The sequence below is a fragment of the Stomoxys calcitrans genome, chromosome 5 (genome assembly GCF_963082655.1).
Source record: "Stomoxys calcitrans chromosome 5, idStoCalc2.1, whole genome shotgun sequence".
Lineage (NCBI taxonomy): Eukaryota > Metazoa > Arthropoda > Insecta > Diptera > Muscidae > Stomoxys > Stomoxys calcitrans.
Genome location: NC_081556.1, coordinates 72,163,673 through 72,183,161, shown reverse-complemented (window position 1 = coordinate 72,183,161; position 19,489 = coordinate 72,163,673). Strand labels below are relative to the sequence as shown.

General features: G+C 38.4%; 1 protein-coding gene across 1 annotated transcript in view; it reads left to right on the top strand.

Annotated features, from left to right (window-relative positions):
* The window catches only part of LOC106088760 (transient receptor potential cation channel trpm), a 572,136-nt gene that overhangs the window by 18,534 nt on the left and 534,113 nt on the right, over nt 1-19,489 (top strand). The window contains exon 2 of the mRNA XM_059369571.1: nt 4,971-5,772. The gene's annotated coding sequence lies outside the window, so the exon portion shown is untranslated. The remainder of the gene's footprint in view (nt 1-4,970; nt 5,773-19,489) is intronic.

The window sequence follows — 19,489 nt, the reverse complement described above, 5'->3', positions numbered from 1 at the left end:
TTTGCGTTCAATCAGAAATCCAAAAAAAAGTTGAAATTTGGTCAGAAAAAGTACATGCATGCAGGAATGCTTTGAGAACGGAATCTATACATGGGACACTAGGGCTGCTATTGTAATCTATTAACCACCGACAGGAAGATGGGTGGATTGGATAAGAATGATGAGAACCGCATTCGTACTTAACTACGGCTACCTCGAAGACCTCAACAAGTAGTAAGGATATGTGGGCTGCTGATTTGACAAGGTGAGACTTAAGTTATACATCAGCGGCGGTTGGGAATATGGATAAGACTACCATACATATCCCCAAAGTCTTACAGATTGCTGGAAACGGGAAAATGCCCCTACCTCGATCAAAAGAGGAGGAGAAAGCTCCAGGATATGACCAGATAAGCGGACGATGGGGCAACTTCTGAGGGGGAATCGTCCACACCAAAGTGCCCAGAGCCTTGAGGAAGAATGGTGCCACTGCTTTCTCTATTGCATGTGGGTGCCTACTCTCATAGAAAAAAGTTTGCCGAAAATAGCAAACACTGTCTGCTGAATATTAGTATTTAATTTTGCTGCTATTGAAGCAGTTGTACTGCAATTTCAAAGTAGCAGGCTTTTGTTTGCTGAAAATGACTGCTGCTTAATTATGAAGGGGATGTTAGAAAAAAAAAAACAGTAATATTGCACAAATTAAAATCTTCAAACCAAATTTCTAAACAAATTCTAAAAAATGCCTAAAGTAATCAAAACAAGTAACAGGGAACCATAAAAAGTAGCATACAATTTTTTTTTTGCAGGCTTGTGTCCTCAAAACAGCAAATTTTGTTAGTTGAAATAGCAGTAATAATATTTGCTAATACAGCAGCCCTATGTTTGCTGAAATAGCAGTGATGTCTGCTTTCCCATTTTCAGCAAAAAAAAACTGCTGTTTTAGCAAACATTTTTGCTGTTTTGAATAACAAATTTGGTTGAGTGTAAGGAAATTTATCATGGCAAGATCAAACGAGTCCTTTGTGGATTCACTCTTGTCGGATACATTCGATAGTAATAATGTAATAATAAAAATGGTTATGACTCCGAATCCTGATATGGTACGGTTTCCGCAGACAAACATCCTCCACATTACTCCCTCTATATGGTACGTGATTCCGGAATGCCTTATTTAAAACTAAAGTTGCTGGTGGAAGCTGCTTTTATAGGGAAGAGTCCTCATTGCTGAAAGTGATGCTAATGCATATGATCAGATATAGGAAGTTGAGAATTGAAACACTATCCCTTGGAGACTGGAAACTACTAGCTTTAGAACAAAACCAAGGGCGAAGTTAAGAAAAAAAAGGACGAGCTAAAAATGGCTCAGAACATATCTTGGCTAGAAATCGTTGGCTGTAAATGTTGTACTGTAGTTGCCAGCAGTAGAGAGCGGGAGAGTACGTGAGAGTAAGCCAAATTTTGAGAAGTTGGCAATTGAGAGCTTCCAAATTTCTACTGGAAGTTTTTTCCCAGTAGAAATTTGTAGCATTGAAAAGCAGTTTTCAGAAAACCACTTTTTTAATTTAAATAAATGGTAAAATATATTAAAGTTGTTCTTACTCTCCAGCAAATTTTTACTGGAAAAGTACGTGAACAGACCTAATGACAACACTTACCTACACGCAAAAAACACGTTTGAGAAATGTTTACGACAAACAAAATACTTTTATCACTAAGTTTTGCTTTTATTGTAACCGTTTAGCGTTTCGCTTCAACATATCAAAAAAAGCCACTTTAGCAGCTTTGTAAACGGTAAAAGAATCTTCCTTTTTTTGTAAAACCAAATACTCTTTAATTACATAAGCCCTTTGATGTAGCGAACTAATTATTATTCTCTTGTATCTCTCCTATTAGAGAGAAAGGTTGAGTATTTGAGCATATAGACTAGAGGTTGGCAAAAATGCTCACTCTGTTGCACATAACTTTGCACGTACACAATAAAAAATAATCCCAAGCAGACCCATTGGCTTGCAAATAATTGGTACCATATATACAGACTTGTTCGTCCGATTTGGACTAATATTGAAATAACATCGTCAGTTGTAAACAGATTCTCACGAAATTTTGAGCAATCTATACTCCTATGACTCTGGTGAGTTTCATAGAAATCGGTTCAGTTTCAGATTTAGATTCTGCAAGCCCATTTAACAAGATGTGCGCGTTTTTTACAGACTTTACACTCACACTCACGCTCCCGAGACAAAAATGTTACTCACGCACGACTTCGTTATGTCGACTTACGATCACGCGTGAGCGTGCTCAAATTTTGCTCACGCACGAGCTGCTCATGACTCGCGAGACAATCACGACGCATGAGGCACTCACGACTCACAGAAAATCACGACTCACGAGACACTCACGACTCACATGACTCACGGTTAAAGAAATATTTTTCATGAATCGAGCAATATTTTTTTACATGCTTCTCAAATTTTACAGCATTTCAACGTTCGAAAATAAATATATATCATGTATCAGCCCTGCGTAACCAGTTATTTGATCCTTTCATTTTTGTGCATCTAGAAACAGATTCGTACGTTAAAATACCGTATGATTTGTGAGCATGCAAAAAATTTTGTTTTTTCGTTATTTTTATACCCTCCACCATAGGATAGGGGTATACTCATTTTGTCATTCTGTTTATAACACCTCAAAATATGCGTCTGAGACCCCATAAGGTATATATATTCATGATCATCATGTAATATTTAGTCAATCTAGCCATGTCTGACTGTCCGTCTGTCTGTCGAAAGTACGCTAACTTTCGAAGGAGTTAAGCAAGCCGCTTGAAATTTTGCACAAATACTTTTTATTAGTGTAGGTCGGTTGGAATTGTAAATGGGCCATATCTGTCTATGTTTTGATATAGCTGCCATATAAACCGATCTTGGGTCTTGACATCTTGAACCTCTAGAGGTCGCAATTCTTATCCGATTTGACTGAAATTTTGCATGAGGTGTTTTTTCATATAAATTTGCCAATCACTGTGCTAAGTATGATTCAAATCGTTTCATAACCTGATATAGCTGTCATATAAACCAATTTTGAATATTGACTTCTTGAGCCAATAGAGAGCGCAATTGTCATGCGATTTGGCTGAAATTTTGCATGAGGTGTTTTGTTATGACTTCCATTAACTGTATTAAGTATGGCGAAATATATAGCTGCCATATAAACCGATCTGAGATCTTGAATTCTTGAGCCTCTGGAGGGCGCAATTCTCATAGGATTTGAAAGAAATTTTGTACAACGGCTTCTCTCATGACCTTCAACATACGTGTCTAATATGGTCTGAATCGATCAATAGCTTGATACAGCTCCCATATAAACCGATCTCCTGATTTTGTTTCTTTAGCCCCTACAAGGCGCAATTCATATCACAATGAACTGAAATATTACACAATAGCATATTCTTATTCAATATTCTTTGTTTGCCAAAAAGGAGATACTGCACATAGAACTCGACAAATGCGATCCATGGTGCAGGGTATATAAGATTCGGCCCGGCCGAACTTAGCACGCTCTTACTTGTTTTAACTTTAGTCGAGATTTTCTCGTGAGCATCACTTGAGTCGTGAGCGTCTCTTGAGGCGTGAGCGTCTCTTGAGTCTTGAGCGTCTTGAGAGTCGTGAGTGTCTCGTGAGTCGCAATTGTCTCGTGAGTCGTAATTAGTGTCGTGGGCATTATTTCACTCACTCACTCTCACGCACGAAGAATTTTAATTTAATCACGGTCACGCGCGATCACTTGATTGCATTGGGATCTCACTCACGAATCACGTCACTCACGCGCGATTTACGCATGGCACGATAACTCACTGCTGAACCAATATTAAACTTATATTTCAATAATGTAATTATTTGTTAACGGATTCCCACGGAATCAGGCGCAGAGGATTCGCTTATGACTCGGTATTGCTGTTGAATCTCGTAGAAATCGGTCCAGATTTAGATATATATAGTTTCCATATATATGAATCAGCCGATTTTTACTCCTAAGTCCTTTGCAAGCGCAATAATCAATTGATCTCCTTTCACTACGCTTTCTTCTACGACTACCACAATATGTACGGAATGTGTATAATCGGAATCTCTTCAGATTTATATATATCTCCCATATATATTTTTCACTTATGACTCTTCTGAATTTCTTCGAAATCGGTTCAGATGTAGCTCCCATACATATGTAACTCCCGATTTTTTACTTTGCAAACCAATATTTTTGCCTTTGCAAACCGATTTTCTCAAAATTTTGCACAACGATATCCTCAGAGACTCCCACAATATGTTCGGCTTTTGGTAGAAATTTTACATCTCAAGATTTTAAATTTTAGGATATCAAAAAGTCGGCTGTGCCCGACTTTAGCCCGTCCTTAATTATTCTTTATTCGAATTTGAAACCTTTGGTGCAGACCTATCCAAAGGGTTTAGACTAATAATTGAGCCGGAGTACTGTCACGGTATACACTTGACACCTTCCTTAAGGATTGTTTTGGCATATCTTCATTGCACCAACGACTTCATACTGGCGCATCTAAAACCAAGTATGGATTGTGATTGTGAAAACGGTTATTTTTCTCTCTATCAAGACATTATTATCTGATGTAGCTCCTTCGTCAAGCAAATCACAGTATGCAATAGCACAGTTCAATTCACTTCGACAGAGATCGAAAAGTTTTTACTGAAATTTGTAATTTTTTTTGCCGATTTTTAATAAAACAAAAATACTACAGCAACTGAAGTGGCCGCAGGCGCAAAAAAAGCAATTCAAATCAATGCAAGGAGTAACAAATGGCAGAATATTCTGTCGACGGCGAAATGAATTTAACATCCGCCACGCCGACATCGATAGACTATGCGAAACGCGTATTTCCCCACATTCTTCTCTCTTGCTAATTTACAATTCAAATTCATGTCTATTTATTTTCTTGTTTTTCCTTCTTTTTCCAGATTCAAATTAAATCGAAATCAAAACCCAAATCGAATACGATTTCCTCTCATGCCAGGCCAGAGCAGGCCGTGTAATCAATAGACCCAGGGAAAACAAGTTACAATAAAAACAAACAAAGCAAAAGGGAAGATTCCTAGGCAGCCGCCGCTACAAAACCGAAAATAGTGGCAGTGATTTTGTTTGTGATCTTTAAGAGCGACGAAAATGCCAAGAAACGAATAAAATCGAAAAGTGGATGAATTAATTCGAAATTAAACATTACTGTGCGGATAAAAACAAATTAAATTCCTCTGTCGGTGGGCGATTGTTACTGTTAATGGTGCCATATTAAGGCCAACGTGTCAGTGTTTATTTGTAGTGGCATTGATGCCGTTGGTGGGTTGTTTTGGACTTTGACATCCACTGCGTTAGACTGTGAGAGCGGCCACTCCAGGATTTACTGTTTCGTGACGCGATAAAAACAATAGCCAGCCACCACTGGTTGGTCATCAAATAAATTTCCATCATCGCAAGTGTATCATCATCGAGCGGCCAAGCGAACGACCTCTCGACCGAAATATCCACAACGCTATTGCCAGTATAGCAATGGGATGCATGGATGGACTGACAAACAGACAGACCTCTATTTGACCAGCCCAAACAAATCCACCGCATAAATTAACCAAAATCGAATTTCCAAACACTTGGCCATAATTGTTGCTGTTATAATTATCTTTATTGTTATTGTAATTGCCTACTCGAAGGTTTGTTTTTGACGTTAACGCAAGAATACGCAGAGAAATCGTCCATCAAGCTATTGTGGTAAGTACCAAACGAACTCCACTCACATTTGTGCCAATTACATTTTATTTTCATATTTTATTGACCATTCTGGGCCTGCGACAGGAACTTTGAAATTTTTTTTGGAAATGCGGAAGTATTGTAGAGAATAAGTACTTTTTTTTTTTGTACGGACTGTAATATCAATTTTCCAAACGCCGGCTGTTAGATTGGTAGGTTAGACGGAGACATGCAGTTTTCGTACTTAACTCCGGCTGTCTACAGACCTCAAAAAGTCTGAAGAAGTTGTGTCCTACGGATTCACCAAGTTGAGACTAAAGGTGTAAAGAAGCAGTGTGGTAGGGGAATCGGGAGACGTCTTAGCAGTTGTTGCTGAACACTTATCTGAAGAACCATCAACCACATTTCTAAAGTATGGCGGATTGCAGGACACCTAAAATACCTCCACCATGGTCAAAAGAGAAGGGAAACTAGTCAAGACGGACCCAACAAACCCTGTATGGGTGAGTCATACGATAAGTCATAAACATTTCAATGTATAATGTATACCAATGAGATAAGGGATGTTTATAATAACAACTTAGATCGTAAAATTAGCTCATGTAGGTACACTGATTTAGAAGAAAACAGTCAAATGTATTGTTTATTGGTCCTCACTGTCATTAAGAGTGCATGTGTTTCATCCAATGCAGGTGGCTAGTTGACTGAGTGAAATACTCTGGGCATGGGAAGAGGCTACATGTGTTTTGTATTTGTCGTCCTGAGCTATTAAGCATTGTATAGATTGTAGGATTTTAAGAAAGTATTATGTGTTAAGGTTTGTTTCTAAGCAATAATAAAATGAGATCACTTTCAACCATCAAATTATACGGTTCCTGTCCTTGGCGCGCACTTCGATGGGCAGCAGGGATCCAGCACAGCAAGTGTCTAGTGCCCTGAGGAAGAGTGGCTGCACTGCTTTATCAACTGCCCCTGAATGCGCTAGGAAACTTATCATGACAAGATCCAACGAATCTTGTGAGGATGAACTTCTAGGGGAGTCGGAAGAATTCGGAAAAAATTCTAAATCCTGATTCTGTCGATAAATCTCCATCGTAGTAAGGCCGGTCTGGCGTACTAAAGGTATTTCTGTTGGGAGGAGGATTAGAAGTGGTTTTTATCCTGAAACCATGGGGGTGTGGAGGAATGGTTCGTGGACTTAGAATTTTTGGATTTTAACTACTCAATGATACGGGTATGTTGCTAAGCACTGAACAAAATAAAATTTCTTTTTGCATTCTTATAAGAATGAAGTAATTCGTATACCTTTGTTCTAAAAATTAAATCAATGGGATCGGCTTTTATCACATAAAATATCCCATTTCTGTTGTCCTTAAATTCTTTACGACTACTGAGCAAAAATCGCATATATCTAAATATGGTCCGATCTGGACCACATCTCACGGGAGTGGGTAGGGGTTTACCAGAACTCACTTTGCCAAATTTCATCGAAATCAGATGAAAAATGATAATTATTGCCTCAAGACTTTAAGTCGGGAGATCGGTCTATATTGCGGCTTAATTGTAATTGTAATAGTGCGATTTTATGGGATCAGAAGATCAGTTTTATAAATAAAGAATATGAAATAATCAACATTGTTTGCAAAATGTTTCATATAGCCAAGATATCGGGAATATTATACATGCCCAGCTTTTGGGTCTATTTACTAAGTAAAAAATATATTTGGTATTTACCCATTTTCCGTCTCTACTGATAAATGTAATAACGGTAAATAATGTTTTCCGTCTAGTTAGAATGTGTGTAATACGTCTGAAGAATAACAATACCGCTGAAACCGATGGATTACCTGCTAAACTATTTAAGGCAGAGGACGCCCCATATTCACACTTGGCGATGGCTTGAAAACACCTTCGTCTCTTGCAAAGTAGTATTCATATAAGGTATTTTAAGCTATGTCTGCTAGCTAAGACACGCTTCTCAATTAAATTTTGGAAGAACCTCTATGAACCGTTATTGTGTGACCTTTTCTGCTTGGAAAGATTATACGAAATGCTCTAATTGGAATAGGGGAGATAAGTTTATGCAATTGGGGTTAAATTTAAAACCTATTAGCTTTCCCCCCATTTAAACTTCTTGTGTTCCTGTAACCGTAAACCTTTCGCCTATTTAACTGGAATGTAAAATGGGTTTCACCAAATACCGTAGAGATAGATGCACAAGTTTATAAATTGTGATTTTTTTATGAGTTACATTTTTCGAGATGTCAACACTGCTTGGTAATTGTTTCCAAACGTCACTTGTGAAAGTGAAAAGTGTTCCGTATACTCTGCCATTTCATCATGGAAAAACTGAAGAGAGCAACAATACCAATTCGTTGAAATCTCGTGTTCTGTGACAGACTCAAAATCCACTGTTTTAGTGACAAATTTCTGGCAGAATGGGTATGTAACCAAGCAAAACTGTTGTGTCTGAGCTGAAGAACAACTGCATGCCGCATAACAATTATTGATCACTTCCGCAAAATCGGCAGTCTGGTGTGGTTTATGGGTGGCATCATCGCTCCATTTTGCTTCAAAGACGACAGAGGAAGAAACAAAACCGTCGACGGCTATGGTGCAAAATTGAACGCTAAAACCAGCTAATTCCATTTTGACTTAATACTCATGGTTACTTGGTCAAAAGTTCTATGAATTTGCGAATTCGTGATCTACACGGTTGTGATAACAGCCAAAAATTTACCCAGCTTTATGTTTATATTACTAGAGATGTCTTACTAAAATGTTGCATTACATTTTTTCTTTGACTGTCATTTTGGTTGAGGAATATTAGCGAAATCTGTTCATAATTATCGCATAAGTCGGTTCTAAGCGATCGTCTAAATTATGTCAGAATACAAATTCTGATTTCTACGAGTAGATTGTCTAGTTTACTCCGCATGGACTTATGCGAATCAGAAAAAGTTGATAGATTTGCATATCGTTTGGACGGATGGCAAATTTAATACCATTTCCCTGCACCGAAATTGTTTTGAATTTAAATAAATATACAAAAATCTCAAAGCCAAATCGGATTATACTAAGTGAGTCCGATGGCTTAAACCACTTAAATCTAACCTAACCTAACCCAGAGAAGACTAAAATATGCCTGTTCACGAGGAAGACGAATGTGGGCCAATTTGACGCACCACTTTTCCGCAATAAAACGATTTCGATATCTGACAAGGTTAAATACTTAGGGGGGATCTTGGATAAAAAATTTAATTGGAGCGTATTGAGAAGGGTCACAAATGTTGAGCACTATGTAGACGGACCGTAGGCTCAAAATAGGGCCTGAATCCGAGGAAAGTCACGTGGCTCTACAGTAGCGTGATTAGAACTATGCTTACTTACGCCTCAGTAGTTTGGTGAACTGATATGGAGAAAAATTCAACATAAGGAACTTACAACAGAATCAGAGAACATGTTGAGGACCGGGCCCACTAGGGCACTGGAGATTATCCTAGATATTGCCATTGTGTCTATGAGACTCAAGACGATGGAAGAATGGATTGAGAATGGGAGCAGCTTGTACCATCGCGGTATATTCGAGGCGACGATAGGAAACCTGGAAGGAATGGAAGAGGTTTCTGATCGGTTACCGGACACGACACTTGAGGTCGAGTTCCAGGCACTGCTGACAGCGGCACAGTCTTGGACTGACGGAACTCTAGTATTGCCATCTGGAAGATCATGTTACACGGATGGATCAAAGCTAGGGGACAGGGTGGGCCTGGGGTGGAGGTCTTTTCTTTTTTATCTTTTTTAGACTGCTTAACCATAATACGGTTTGGCAGGCAGAGATCCGGGTGATGACGAAATGCATAAGGTGGTGTGGTACTAACGCGGGGATGTCAAGTGTGAACATCTTTAGGGACCGTAAAATGGCCATAAAGGCAATAACAACCATGCGGTAAAGGTCACGAACAGTCTTGGAGTGTAAGAAGGAGATTAACGTCTTCTCCCAGGATGGGACAATCCGCACCGTTTGGGTGCTGGTCCATAGCGGAGTAAGGGGGAATGAAAGGGCAGACGATTTCGTAGCGAAGGCCAAAGGACTGCCTTCAATAAACTTGGTTAACCCGAAGCCTTTCGGGTCGACGCAGTCCGAGTTAAAGGCGTGAGCGACGAACGCGCTTGTAACACTGTCGGTAGGACGGCGAAAATTTTATGGGGTGATCCGGATCGTGAGAGGACGAGTCTATTATTGAAAGGAAGTAAGAAGAAAGTCAGTATAGATTTTGGTGTCATAACGGGACACATAGGACTACGAGTTCACTTATGCAAAATCGGTGCCAAAAGTGATGCCATGTGTAGGGCATGTGGGGAAGATAATGAGACGTTGGAACATTTCCTCTGTCATTGCCCGGCTTTCGCGGCTAACAGACAACTGTACTTAGGTGGGGACACAATACCAGACATGAACCAACTGAGTGGAGTGGTATGGAAAACTATTAAGGATTTTGTAAGTAGCACGGAATTCCTAATTTAAAATTTTTTTTCGATGTTACTTTTAAGTTTATAGAGCGCACAGCAAACCGATTAGTGGCTTATGTGTATGTCGACAGTGGTATGGGGCGAATAAATATACACCCTTTTTGTTTTAGTCTGACATAATCTATTAAGGCAAATATAAAAACTCTTAGCTCAAACTTCTATTCCAAAAAATTGCGTACATCAAATCGCCTAGTAAAAATCATTAATTTTGTCTCAATTTTCTAGAAAAATGTTCCTAATGTAAATTTTGCAGCTTCTCATGTATCAAATTCTTAAAATTTTACTTGCTCTTTGTGAATAGATTGCAACAATTTATATCGGCCGCATGTTTTTAGGAATTTTTCTTCATTACAGTTCACTTTAATATAATTAACTTATTGTGTAGATTAGTTGAATGAAAATAAGTGCATATTTGTTTAAAAAATACATATATTGACCAAAATTCTGGTGGGCTAGAGATTCTTTGGACCCTCCCACTCCATTACCTCTTAGCTACGCCAATGCACAAAGAATAAACGAAAATTTAGGTTTAATTATGAAATTTTTATGTACAATAAATATTTTGTATTTTAATTAAAAAAATAAACAAATGAAAGCGTGCTAAGTTCGACCGGACCGAATCTTATATACCCTTCCCCATGGATCGTACTTGTCAAGTTCTTTGAACTACTTTTTTTCAAATATATAAGATCCATATTAAGTTATTTACTGATATGGACCGTACTTGTCATGCCGAACAAGTCATAGAAAAATTTCACCTTGAAAATTTCAGGTTATGAACAGATTTGGGCCAAATTTTTCTCAGTTGTTGGAAGTCAAACCAAAACGACATATGCAAAATTTCAGCCAAATTTGGCAAGAATTGTGCCCTCTAGAAGCTCAAGAAGTCTAATCGGGAGATCAGTTTATATGGCAGCTGTATCAGATTGTTGGAAGCTATGGAAAAAAAAACTTCATGCAAAATTTCAGCCCAATCGGATAAGAATTGTGTCCTCTAGAAGCTCAAGAAGTCTAGACCCAAAATCGGTTTATATGGCGGCTATATCAGGTTATAGACAGATTTGGACGGTACTTGGCACAATTGTTGAAAGTCATACCAAAACGTTATGTGCAATATTTCAGCCAAATCTGATAAGAATTGCCCCCTCTAGAAGCTCAAGAAGTCAAGACCAAAGATCGGTTTATATGACAGTTATATCAAAAAATGAACCGTGTGGCCAATGTACAATCCCAACTTAGACGAATATTTTGAGGTGTTACAAATGGTATGACGAAATATGTGGTGGAGGGTATAAAAACTAGTGATTTTTTACAAAGGAGAGTGTATATGGATCTAAATACTCAACAAAGTCTTTGAGTTTATATATTGTTGGCATATCGTAGGCACTGTCTACATGACGAAAAAATCCATGTAAATTTTTTCAACCCTGATTGCTTTTTGTTTTTCTGCGGCTAATACAACTTTTTTGTTGTATTGGCCACATGTGGCTTCAAACCAATGTCAATAAAAGAACATTGTGTACAGGTATGTCCTTCCTTTATGCTTCATACAGTTGTCGTGTCTGTTAAGTGTATAATGAAGAAATTATTTTTATAGGGAAAAATAAATGCATACCAAACTCGCAATTTCGCGTATAATATCTCGAAGTATTGATCCACTGGAAGAGTTGTATTAGTTTAAAAGTTATGCTTCTATCAGTTAATATTAGCTGTGTTTTATTTTAGTACTGGATAGATAAGCCATAAAGGTCAAAAATTAAACGGAATAAAAGTTTCCAATTTTGTTATTTTTATTTTGTAATAATACTAGCTGGATAGATTCTGCTCCGTCTTTCACTCTCTTACTTTATTTGAACCCCATGTGGTCACGTCAGGAAATACGTCCTGTTTGGGGGTGCTGGTACAGCCTTTCAGCTATTCCGGGCCAATGTAGATATGATATTGGTGCTCTTCTCCCAAATGCCTTTCATTGGAGCCTTATATTGCTATGGTCGGTAAATATGTCCGGTATGGAAATGTTTTTGGGAGTGAGGCGGATCCCCAAATATCAGATTCGTGCTCTGGTGTCAAATAAATTTCATTTGAATCCCATATTGTCATTATTGGTTTATATTTCATGTGGCTGGTGGCATTGTAGGTGGGGCGACCCTCTAGATATCCCACTCTAAATAGAGTACAAACTTCTGTATTTAAGTTATTATAAACTAAATTTCCCTTAAATCGCCCCACCCATCTCCGAGATCTGGCGTTTTTTAAAAAAGAGTAAGGGGAGGGTTCGCCCAATAAAATTTGGATGTTAGATCTACTTCATTCTATTGGATTTGGTGGCGGATTGGAGAAGCCAAACACTTTGGATATCAAATTCATACTCCACTCCCAAAAACCACATTGGAGCTACATATTGCTATAGTCGGTATATATGTGTGGTTTAGGGGGAGTTTTTGAGGTGAGGCGTCCCTGAAACACTTGGTCATGAAACAGATACAGATATGAGCCCCTTTTTGCATTAATCCACAAATATGTCCAGTTTAAGGGGTATGCAGGGTGGGGCAGCAATCCACGGACTTTGCATCGTGCTCTACTCTCAAATTTCTTTAATTTGAGCCCCAATTGCCATTGGTTTAGGGGGAGTTTAAGGGGTGACACGACCTCCAAACATTTGGTCTCAAAATTGGATATCAAATTAGTTTTCTACTATCAAATACCTATTATTTATCGCCAAAGTAGGCAGGGAGGTTTGAAGGAAGTTTAGAGGCGGAACCTGAAGTAATATCAGCATCGTGCTAGAGCAAAATCATATTTCAAAGCGACCACATGGCTCATCACATTTTTAAAGATCCGCAGGTCCCCCTGTGTCCATCCGAATTTGAGGGTAAAAAGTGTACTCTACTACCAAATACCTTTAATTTCTATCCTATTCTATCCTGATTGGCCTTCATATATTATTTCATATTATTCATATAAAATATTCTTTTTCCTTTTTATTTTAGGGTAGGATAGGGGGAGGGGGATTGCACTCTGACACGTCCTTTCATTTGAGTACAAAATATTCTCGCTCATCCTACATGACAGTTTGGCGTTGCATTTATTGGGAGGTCCCCCGACGCTAAGAACCAAACGACAATTTATTTGAGTCTTTTACTGTCGCGATCTACTGTCCTGCGGAACGGTAGGTCGTGACCCAGATACTTGAATCCTTACACCAAGATTAGATTCGAAATATACTATCATAGACCCGATCGAACTACACGTCGTATTGAAGGGTATTTAGTGGGTGGGCCGGACCCAGACTCTGTCCGAATTGATTCGTAATCAACTCCCAAAGGCCTTTCATCCGTGACCCAGATACTTGAATCCTTGCACCAACATTAGATTCGAAATTTGCTATCATAGACCTTTCTTTTAATTGACATACTATCCCGATCGAACTACACGTCCTATTGAAGGGTATTTGGTGGGTGGGCCGGTCCCTGACTCTGTCCTAAATGTGCATACCATATTCGTAGTCAACTCCCAAAGGCCTTTCATTCGATACCCATTTTGTGGCGTTGGACATTTGTACCCGCTTTGGGGGCTTTTGGGGTTGAGGAGGCCATGTAGACACCTTGGAACAAATTCTTATAACAGATGGGTACTCGGCTTCCAAACATCTTTCGTTTGATACCCATATTGGCCCAGTCGATAAATATGTCATGTTGAGGGGTTTTGGGGGTAGGGAGGCGCCCCAGACACCAAGGAATACATTTTTATATCAGCATTGGATTCTACCTTTAAATAGCTGGGGGGTTTTGATGGTTGGGGAGGGCTTTCTGACACCAAAAAATTTTTTTTTGTCAGATTTGTAATGCTCATATTGCCCATATTGCTCAAAGCGGTTAAAGTTTCCTGTTGGATGGTGTTTTTGGGAGTGGGGGCCCTCTGACACTTAGGGTAACATTTTAATGCAAAGTTCGTACTCTACTTTTAAAAACCTTTCATTTGATGCCCATATTGCTCAAAGAGGCTAAAGTGTCCTCTTGGGGATTTTTTTGGGGTGGTGGACTCCCCCCCGAAAATTAAGAGCGAAATTTATATACTAAATTCGTATTCTACTCTTAAATACCTTTCATATGATATGCATATTGTCAAAATTTTGGGATGGGGCGTTCCCCCAGGTTATTTGACCCCAACATTTTTTTTGTGTTTTTGGGGTACTATAAGTGGCATACAAAATTTCGCTTAAATCGGTGCACACATCTCCGCCATCTGGCGTTTTTGAAAATTGGGGTATGGGGGGAGGGTTCTGTTATGATTAAATGGAAAAAAGAAATTTAATGACGTAAATTCAATTTTTTGCTTGGTTAAAAATGTTTTTATTAATCAATACCAAGATTAAATGAGTCTAAGTCTTTTTTTTTCGTGTATGTTTACGCCAAAATTCGAAAACATGCAATAACACGATAGTTTTTGAAAAGTGGTAAAAAAATTGAAAATTGCCCAAAAATCTTAAAAGGGTGGTATTTTGTAGCCTAATAAAGAGTGGAGCACTAATATCATCGTCGAAAATGTGCAAAATTGGATAAAAAGTGGCACAACGGTAACGCTGTCCTCAATAAACACATCGTACACATGTTCATAACTTTCTATAGTAAAACCGTCAAAGTAATGTCTATACAAAATAACCTATGCTAACTTGTAAACATTCTTCTTCATAGGAGTTGGTTGTAGTTTCGAATCATTTTCGATAATTTATGTAAAACAATCAACTGATTAGTTAAAAGGGAAATTATGCAGAACATTTAAATTTAAATTTTATGTTAGTGATTTAAAATTATTGTGTTTGCATGAGCTGCCACAGTAAACCGATAAATAAGCTAATAATGTGCTTTTCATTGCTGAAAGTAACAACAATTTGCCAGATAATGTGTGTACTAACAAAGGCCAAGGAAATCTCGAACTTTTATCTTAACCTTTCTGGGCTCTGGGCGAACTCTCAGCCTTGGTGGCTCACATAATAAGAAAGTTTACGTTTGCTTTTTAAAGCAAATTGATTGACTTGGAGAAAATGCTTTTTACGAACACAATTACATTTAAGGACCACAAGTCAAATAATTTTGTAATTTATTGTCTATACGAAACTAAACTTATGCCCTAATGTCCCTCCTACACAATGGATGGTAATGGGGCCACACTGATTAGATTAAATGCCTCAATTTGGACTTTCAATAAAGTTCCCGCATACTTCCACACAAAGTAAGTCGTAGAAAAAAGGTCAGCACATTATTTGCTAAAAGTTTGTCCAAATATATTTACAATGGACCATTTTAGGGAAAATTCGTATCCGAAGTACTCCCGAACAAACACTTTTTAATTGTATTCATTTAAGGATAATAATTCGTTAAAATTCCTTAATGCTTCCACACGTACATGTAGGGCCCCTCTTGGTACAAGCAACAGACAAACCAGTATGCAGAGTACTTTGGGTGTCTTTACATGTTTTCTTACACTCGCGCGCGCACACACACACACACACACACGCTCACACAAGTTTGCACGCATACACAAAGAAGGAATCTCTTACGACCTCAAAGAACTAAGTGGCAGCGAGCTGAGTGGCAAAAAAAAAAAAACACCAAAACCCCATGAGCAAATAATGAGAAGGTTAAACGTCGTCAAACGACGAAGAAGCACCAAACCGTCATAGTGAGTGTAATTTATGGTAAAACTTCTTGAATTTAATTTAAATAAATGCTACTACAGTTTTGGTGGCCCTTTAAAGCAATTGCAGGATTGCCCTCCGTAACAATGGCCCTTGTCGGAGGTAGTGGGGTTGCGATAGCTTGAATGCAAAGAGAATTCCGGTTCGAAATGTTCGACGTTACGCCCGAGCGCACTAAACGCTTTGCTCTCGTCTTTAATCACATTTGGTTTTCGCCATCATCAAAGAGAAAGTGTAAAAGTTTAAGAACTCCTTTGAAGGAGCGCATACCTACACAGGACGATTGATTTCGGTCGTAATCGTTTTATTGGATTTGCCAAGGAGCAAAATATGCACATGATTTGCCACCGTCTCTCCGGCAGCCGTTTTTTGGAATTTTTGTAAATATTTAGAATTACTTCAGACAGCGTACCTGCAGGGAGTGATGAAGATGTCATGTTTTTCAACACGGTCTTATCGATAAATCTTTCACAACACTCCCAATAAGTGTGCAAACAACACATTGTCTGCGGCAAGTAGCGAGGGCCGATGATAATGTATTTCAGAGAACGAATTTGGTATTTGACATTAATTCGTATTTTTCCTTTTGTATGGATATAAATTTTAATCATGGATATAAATTTTAATCAAATTTCATATAGTCGGCGTTGACAAATTTTTTCACAGCTTGTGACTCTGTAATTGCATTCTTTCTTCTGTCAGTTATCAGCTGTTACTTTTAGCTTGCTTTAAAAAAAAGTGTAAAAAAAGTATATTTGATTAAAGTTCATTCTAAGTTTTATTAAAAATGCATTTACTTTCTTTTAAAAAATCCGCAATTACTTTTTGGGCAACCCAATATAATATACAATAGATATAACTCTATGAATATTTCGTTTATAAAGGAAATCTGTGTACAGGCTAGGAGAGCTAAGCAATTCGTGGGGCCTATGCTTGGGTAGCAACACGAGTTCCATGGATTATCCTATCGTAGCTAGATTTTTCCTTGAAGTGCATATCAATGCCAAATCAAATATAAATCGACACTTCAGTGCCACGAGGAGTCAACTCGGAAATTCATTGACGCTATTTGTATTTATAGAGGCATAAAGTAGTGCATAGCGCATAAAATAAACCGCCTAAACGTTGGCAATAATATAAAACAAGTAAAAGCATGCTAAGTTCGGCCGAGCCTAATCTTATATACTCTCCACCGTGGATCGCATTTGTCAAGTTCTACGCCCGATATCTCTTTATGGGCAAACAAAGGATTATTGATAAGAAATGTTATGCTATTGGAGCTATACCAAGTTATGAGCCGATTGGGGCCATACTTGGCTGTTGCAGACCAAAGTGGAAGTCATTGTGCAAAATTTCAGCCAAATCGGCTAATAACTGCGCCCTCTAGAGGCTCAAGAAATCTAATCGGGAGATCGATTTATATGGGAGCTATATCAGATTGTGAACCGATTTAAACCATAATTGGCACAGTTGTTGGAAGTCATAACAAAACACAGCAGAATTTCAGCCAATTTGGATAATAATTTCGCCCCCTTGCGGCTCAAGAAGTCAACATCCGAAATCGGTTTATATGACAGCTATAATAGGTTATGGACCTATTTCAAACATACTAAGCACAATTGTTGGAAGTCATAAAAAAAACCTCATGTTAAATTTCAGCCAAGACGGATAAGAATTGCGCTCTCTGGAGGCTCATGAAGTCAAGAAGTGACGGACGGACAAGGCTAGATCGACTTAAAATGTCATGACGATCAAGAACATATGTTTTTAAAGGGGGCTTAGACTAATATTTCGAGGTGTTACAAACTGAATGAAGAAATTAGTATACCTCCATCCTATGGAGTTGAAGAGTGTATGTCTCTACAATTATTGCAGGCTGTTAGGTCAACCTCCATATGTTTTTTATCATCTCCTTCGTCCATTTCGATGGTTATGTGCCATGAACTTCAGTCAAGCATGGCTTTGTAATTTCGACAATAAGTGGATTGGTTTGAAGTATTATCGCCAGGAGATTTATTTTTATACCCTCCACCATAGGATGGGGGTACACTAATTTCGTCATTCTGTTTGTAACACCTCGAAATATGCGTCCAAGACCCCATAAAGTATATATATTCTTGATCGTCATCACATTTTAAGTCGAACTAGCCATGTCTGTCCGTCCGGCTGTCGAAAGCACGCTAACTTTTGAAGGAGTAAAGATAGTGAAATTTTGCACAAATACTTCTCATAGGTGTAGGTCGGTTGGGATTGTAAATGGGCCAAATCGGTCCATGTTTTGATATAGCTGTCATATAAACCGATCTTGGGTCTTGACTTCTTGAGCCTCTAGAAGGCACAATTCTTATCCGATTTCGCTGTAATTTAGCACGATGTGGTTTTGGTATCACTTCCAATATTTTTGCGAAGTATGGTCCAAATCGTTCCATAACCTGCAATATAAACCGATCATGACTTTTTGAGCCACTAGAAGGCGTACTTCTTATCCAAATTGGTGAAATTTTGCATGAGGTGTTTTATTATGAATTCCAAAAACTTTGCTGAGTATGGTCAAAATCGGTTCATTACCTGATATGGCAGCCATATAAACCGATCTTGGGGCTTGACTTCTTGAGCTTTTAGAAGGCGCAATTCTTATCCGATTTGGCTATAATTTTGCACGTGGCGTTTTGGTATAATTTTCAACATTTGTGCGAAGTATGGTCCAAATCGGTTCATAAGCCGATATAGGTGCCATATAATCCATATATCTTGAGCCGATAGAGGGTGCAATTATCATCCGATTTTGCTAAAATTTTGCGTGAGGTGTTTTGCTTTGACTTCCAAAAACTTTCAACATACGTGTCACATATGGCCTGCATCGGTTTATAGACTGATACAGCTCCCATATATACCGATCTCCCTATTTTAATTCTTGAGCTCCTAAAGGGTGCAATTCTTATCCGAATGGGCTAAAAATTTTACACAATGGCTTCTACTATGGTCTCCAACATTCAATTCAATTATGATCCGAATCGGCCTATAACTTGGTATAGCTCCAATAGCATAGCAATTCTTTCTATTATCCTTTGTTCGCCTATAAAGAGATACCGGCCAAAGAACTCGACAAATGCGATCCATGGTGTAGGGTATATAAGATTCGGCCCAGCCGAACTTAGCACGCTTTTACTTGTTTTTACTTCATGTGTTCTCCACACTAATGCAAAAACGTTTTGCACCAAACAGTGTTGACAACAAATTTACTAATGAATTGTTGTTTTCTACTCTACCATTTGGTTGAAAGTTCCTCAGACAAGTGTTTGGCCACAACTGCCGAGTCGTGTTCTGATTCCCCAACGCTTCTGTAAACCTGTTGCTTGTTGAATCCATAGAATACAAATCCTTCAGAGTTGCTGAGGTTTGCGAGACAGCTGAAGTTTAGTACCAATATTGCATGTCTTCGATGGCCATCAGCCTCAACAAATCTACCAATCTTCCAGTCGGTGGTTGAAAGACTGGGATTACAGT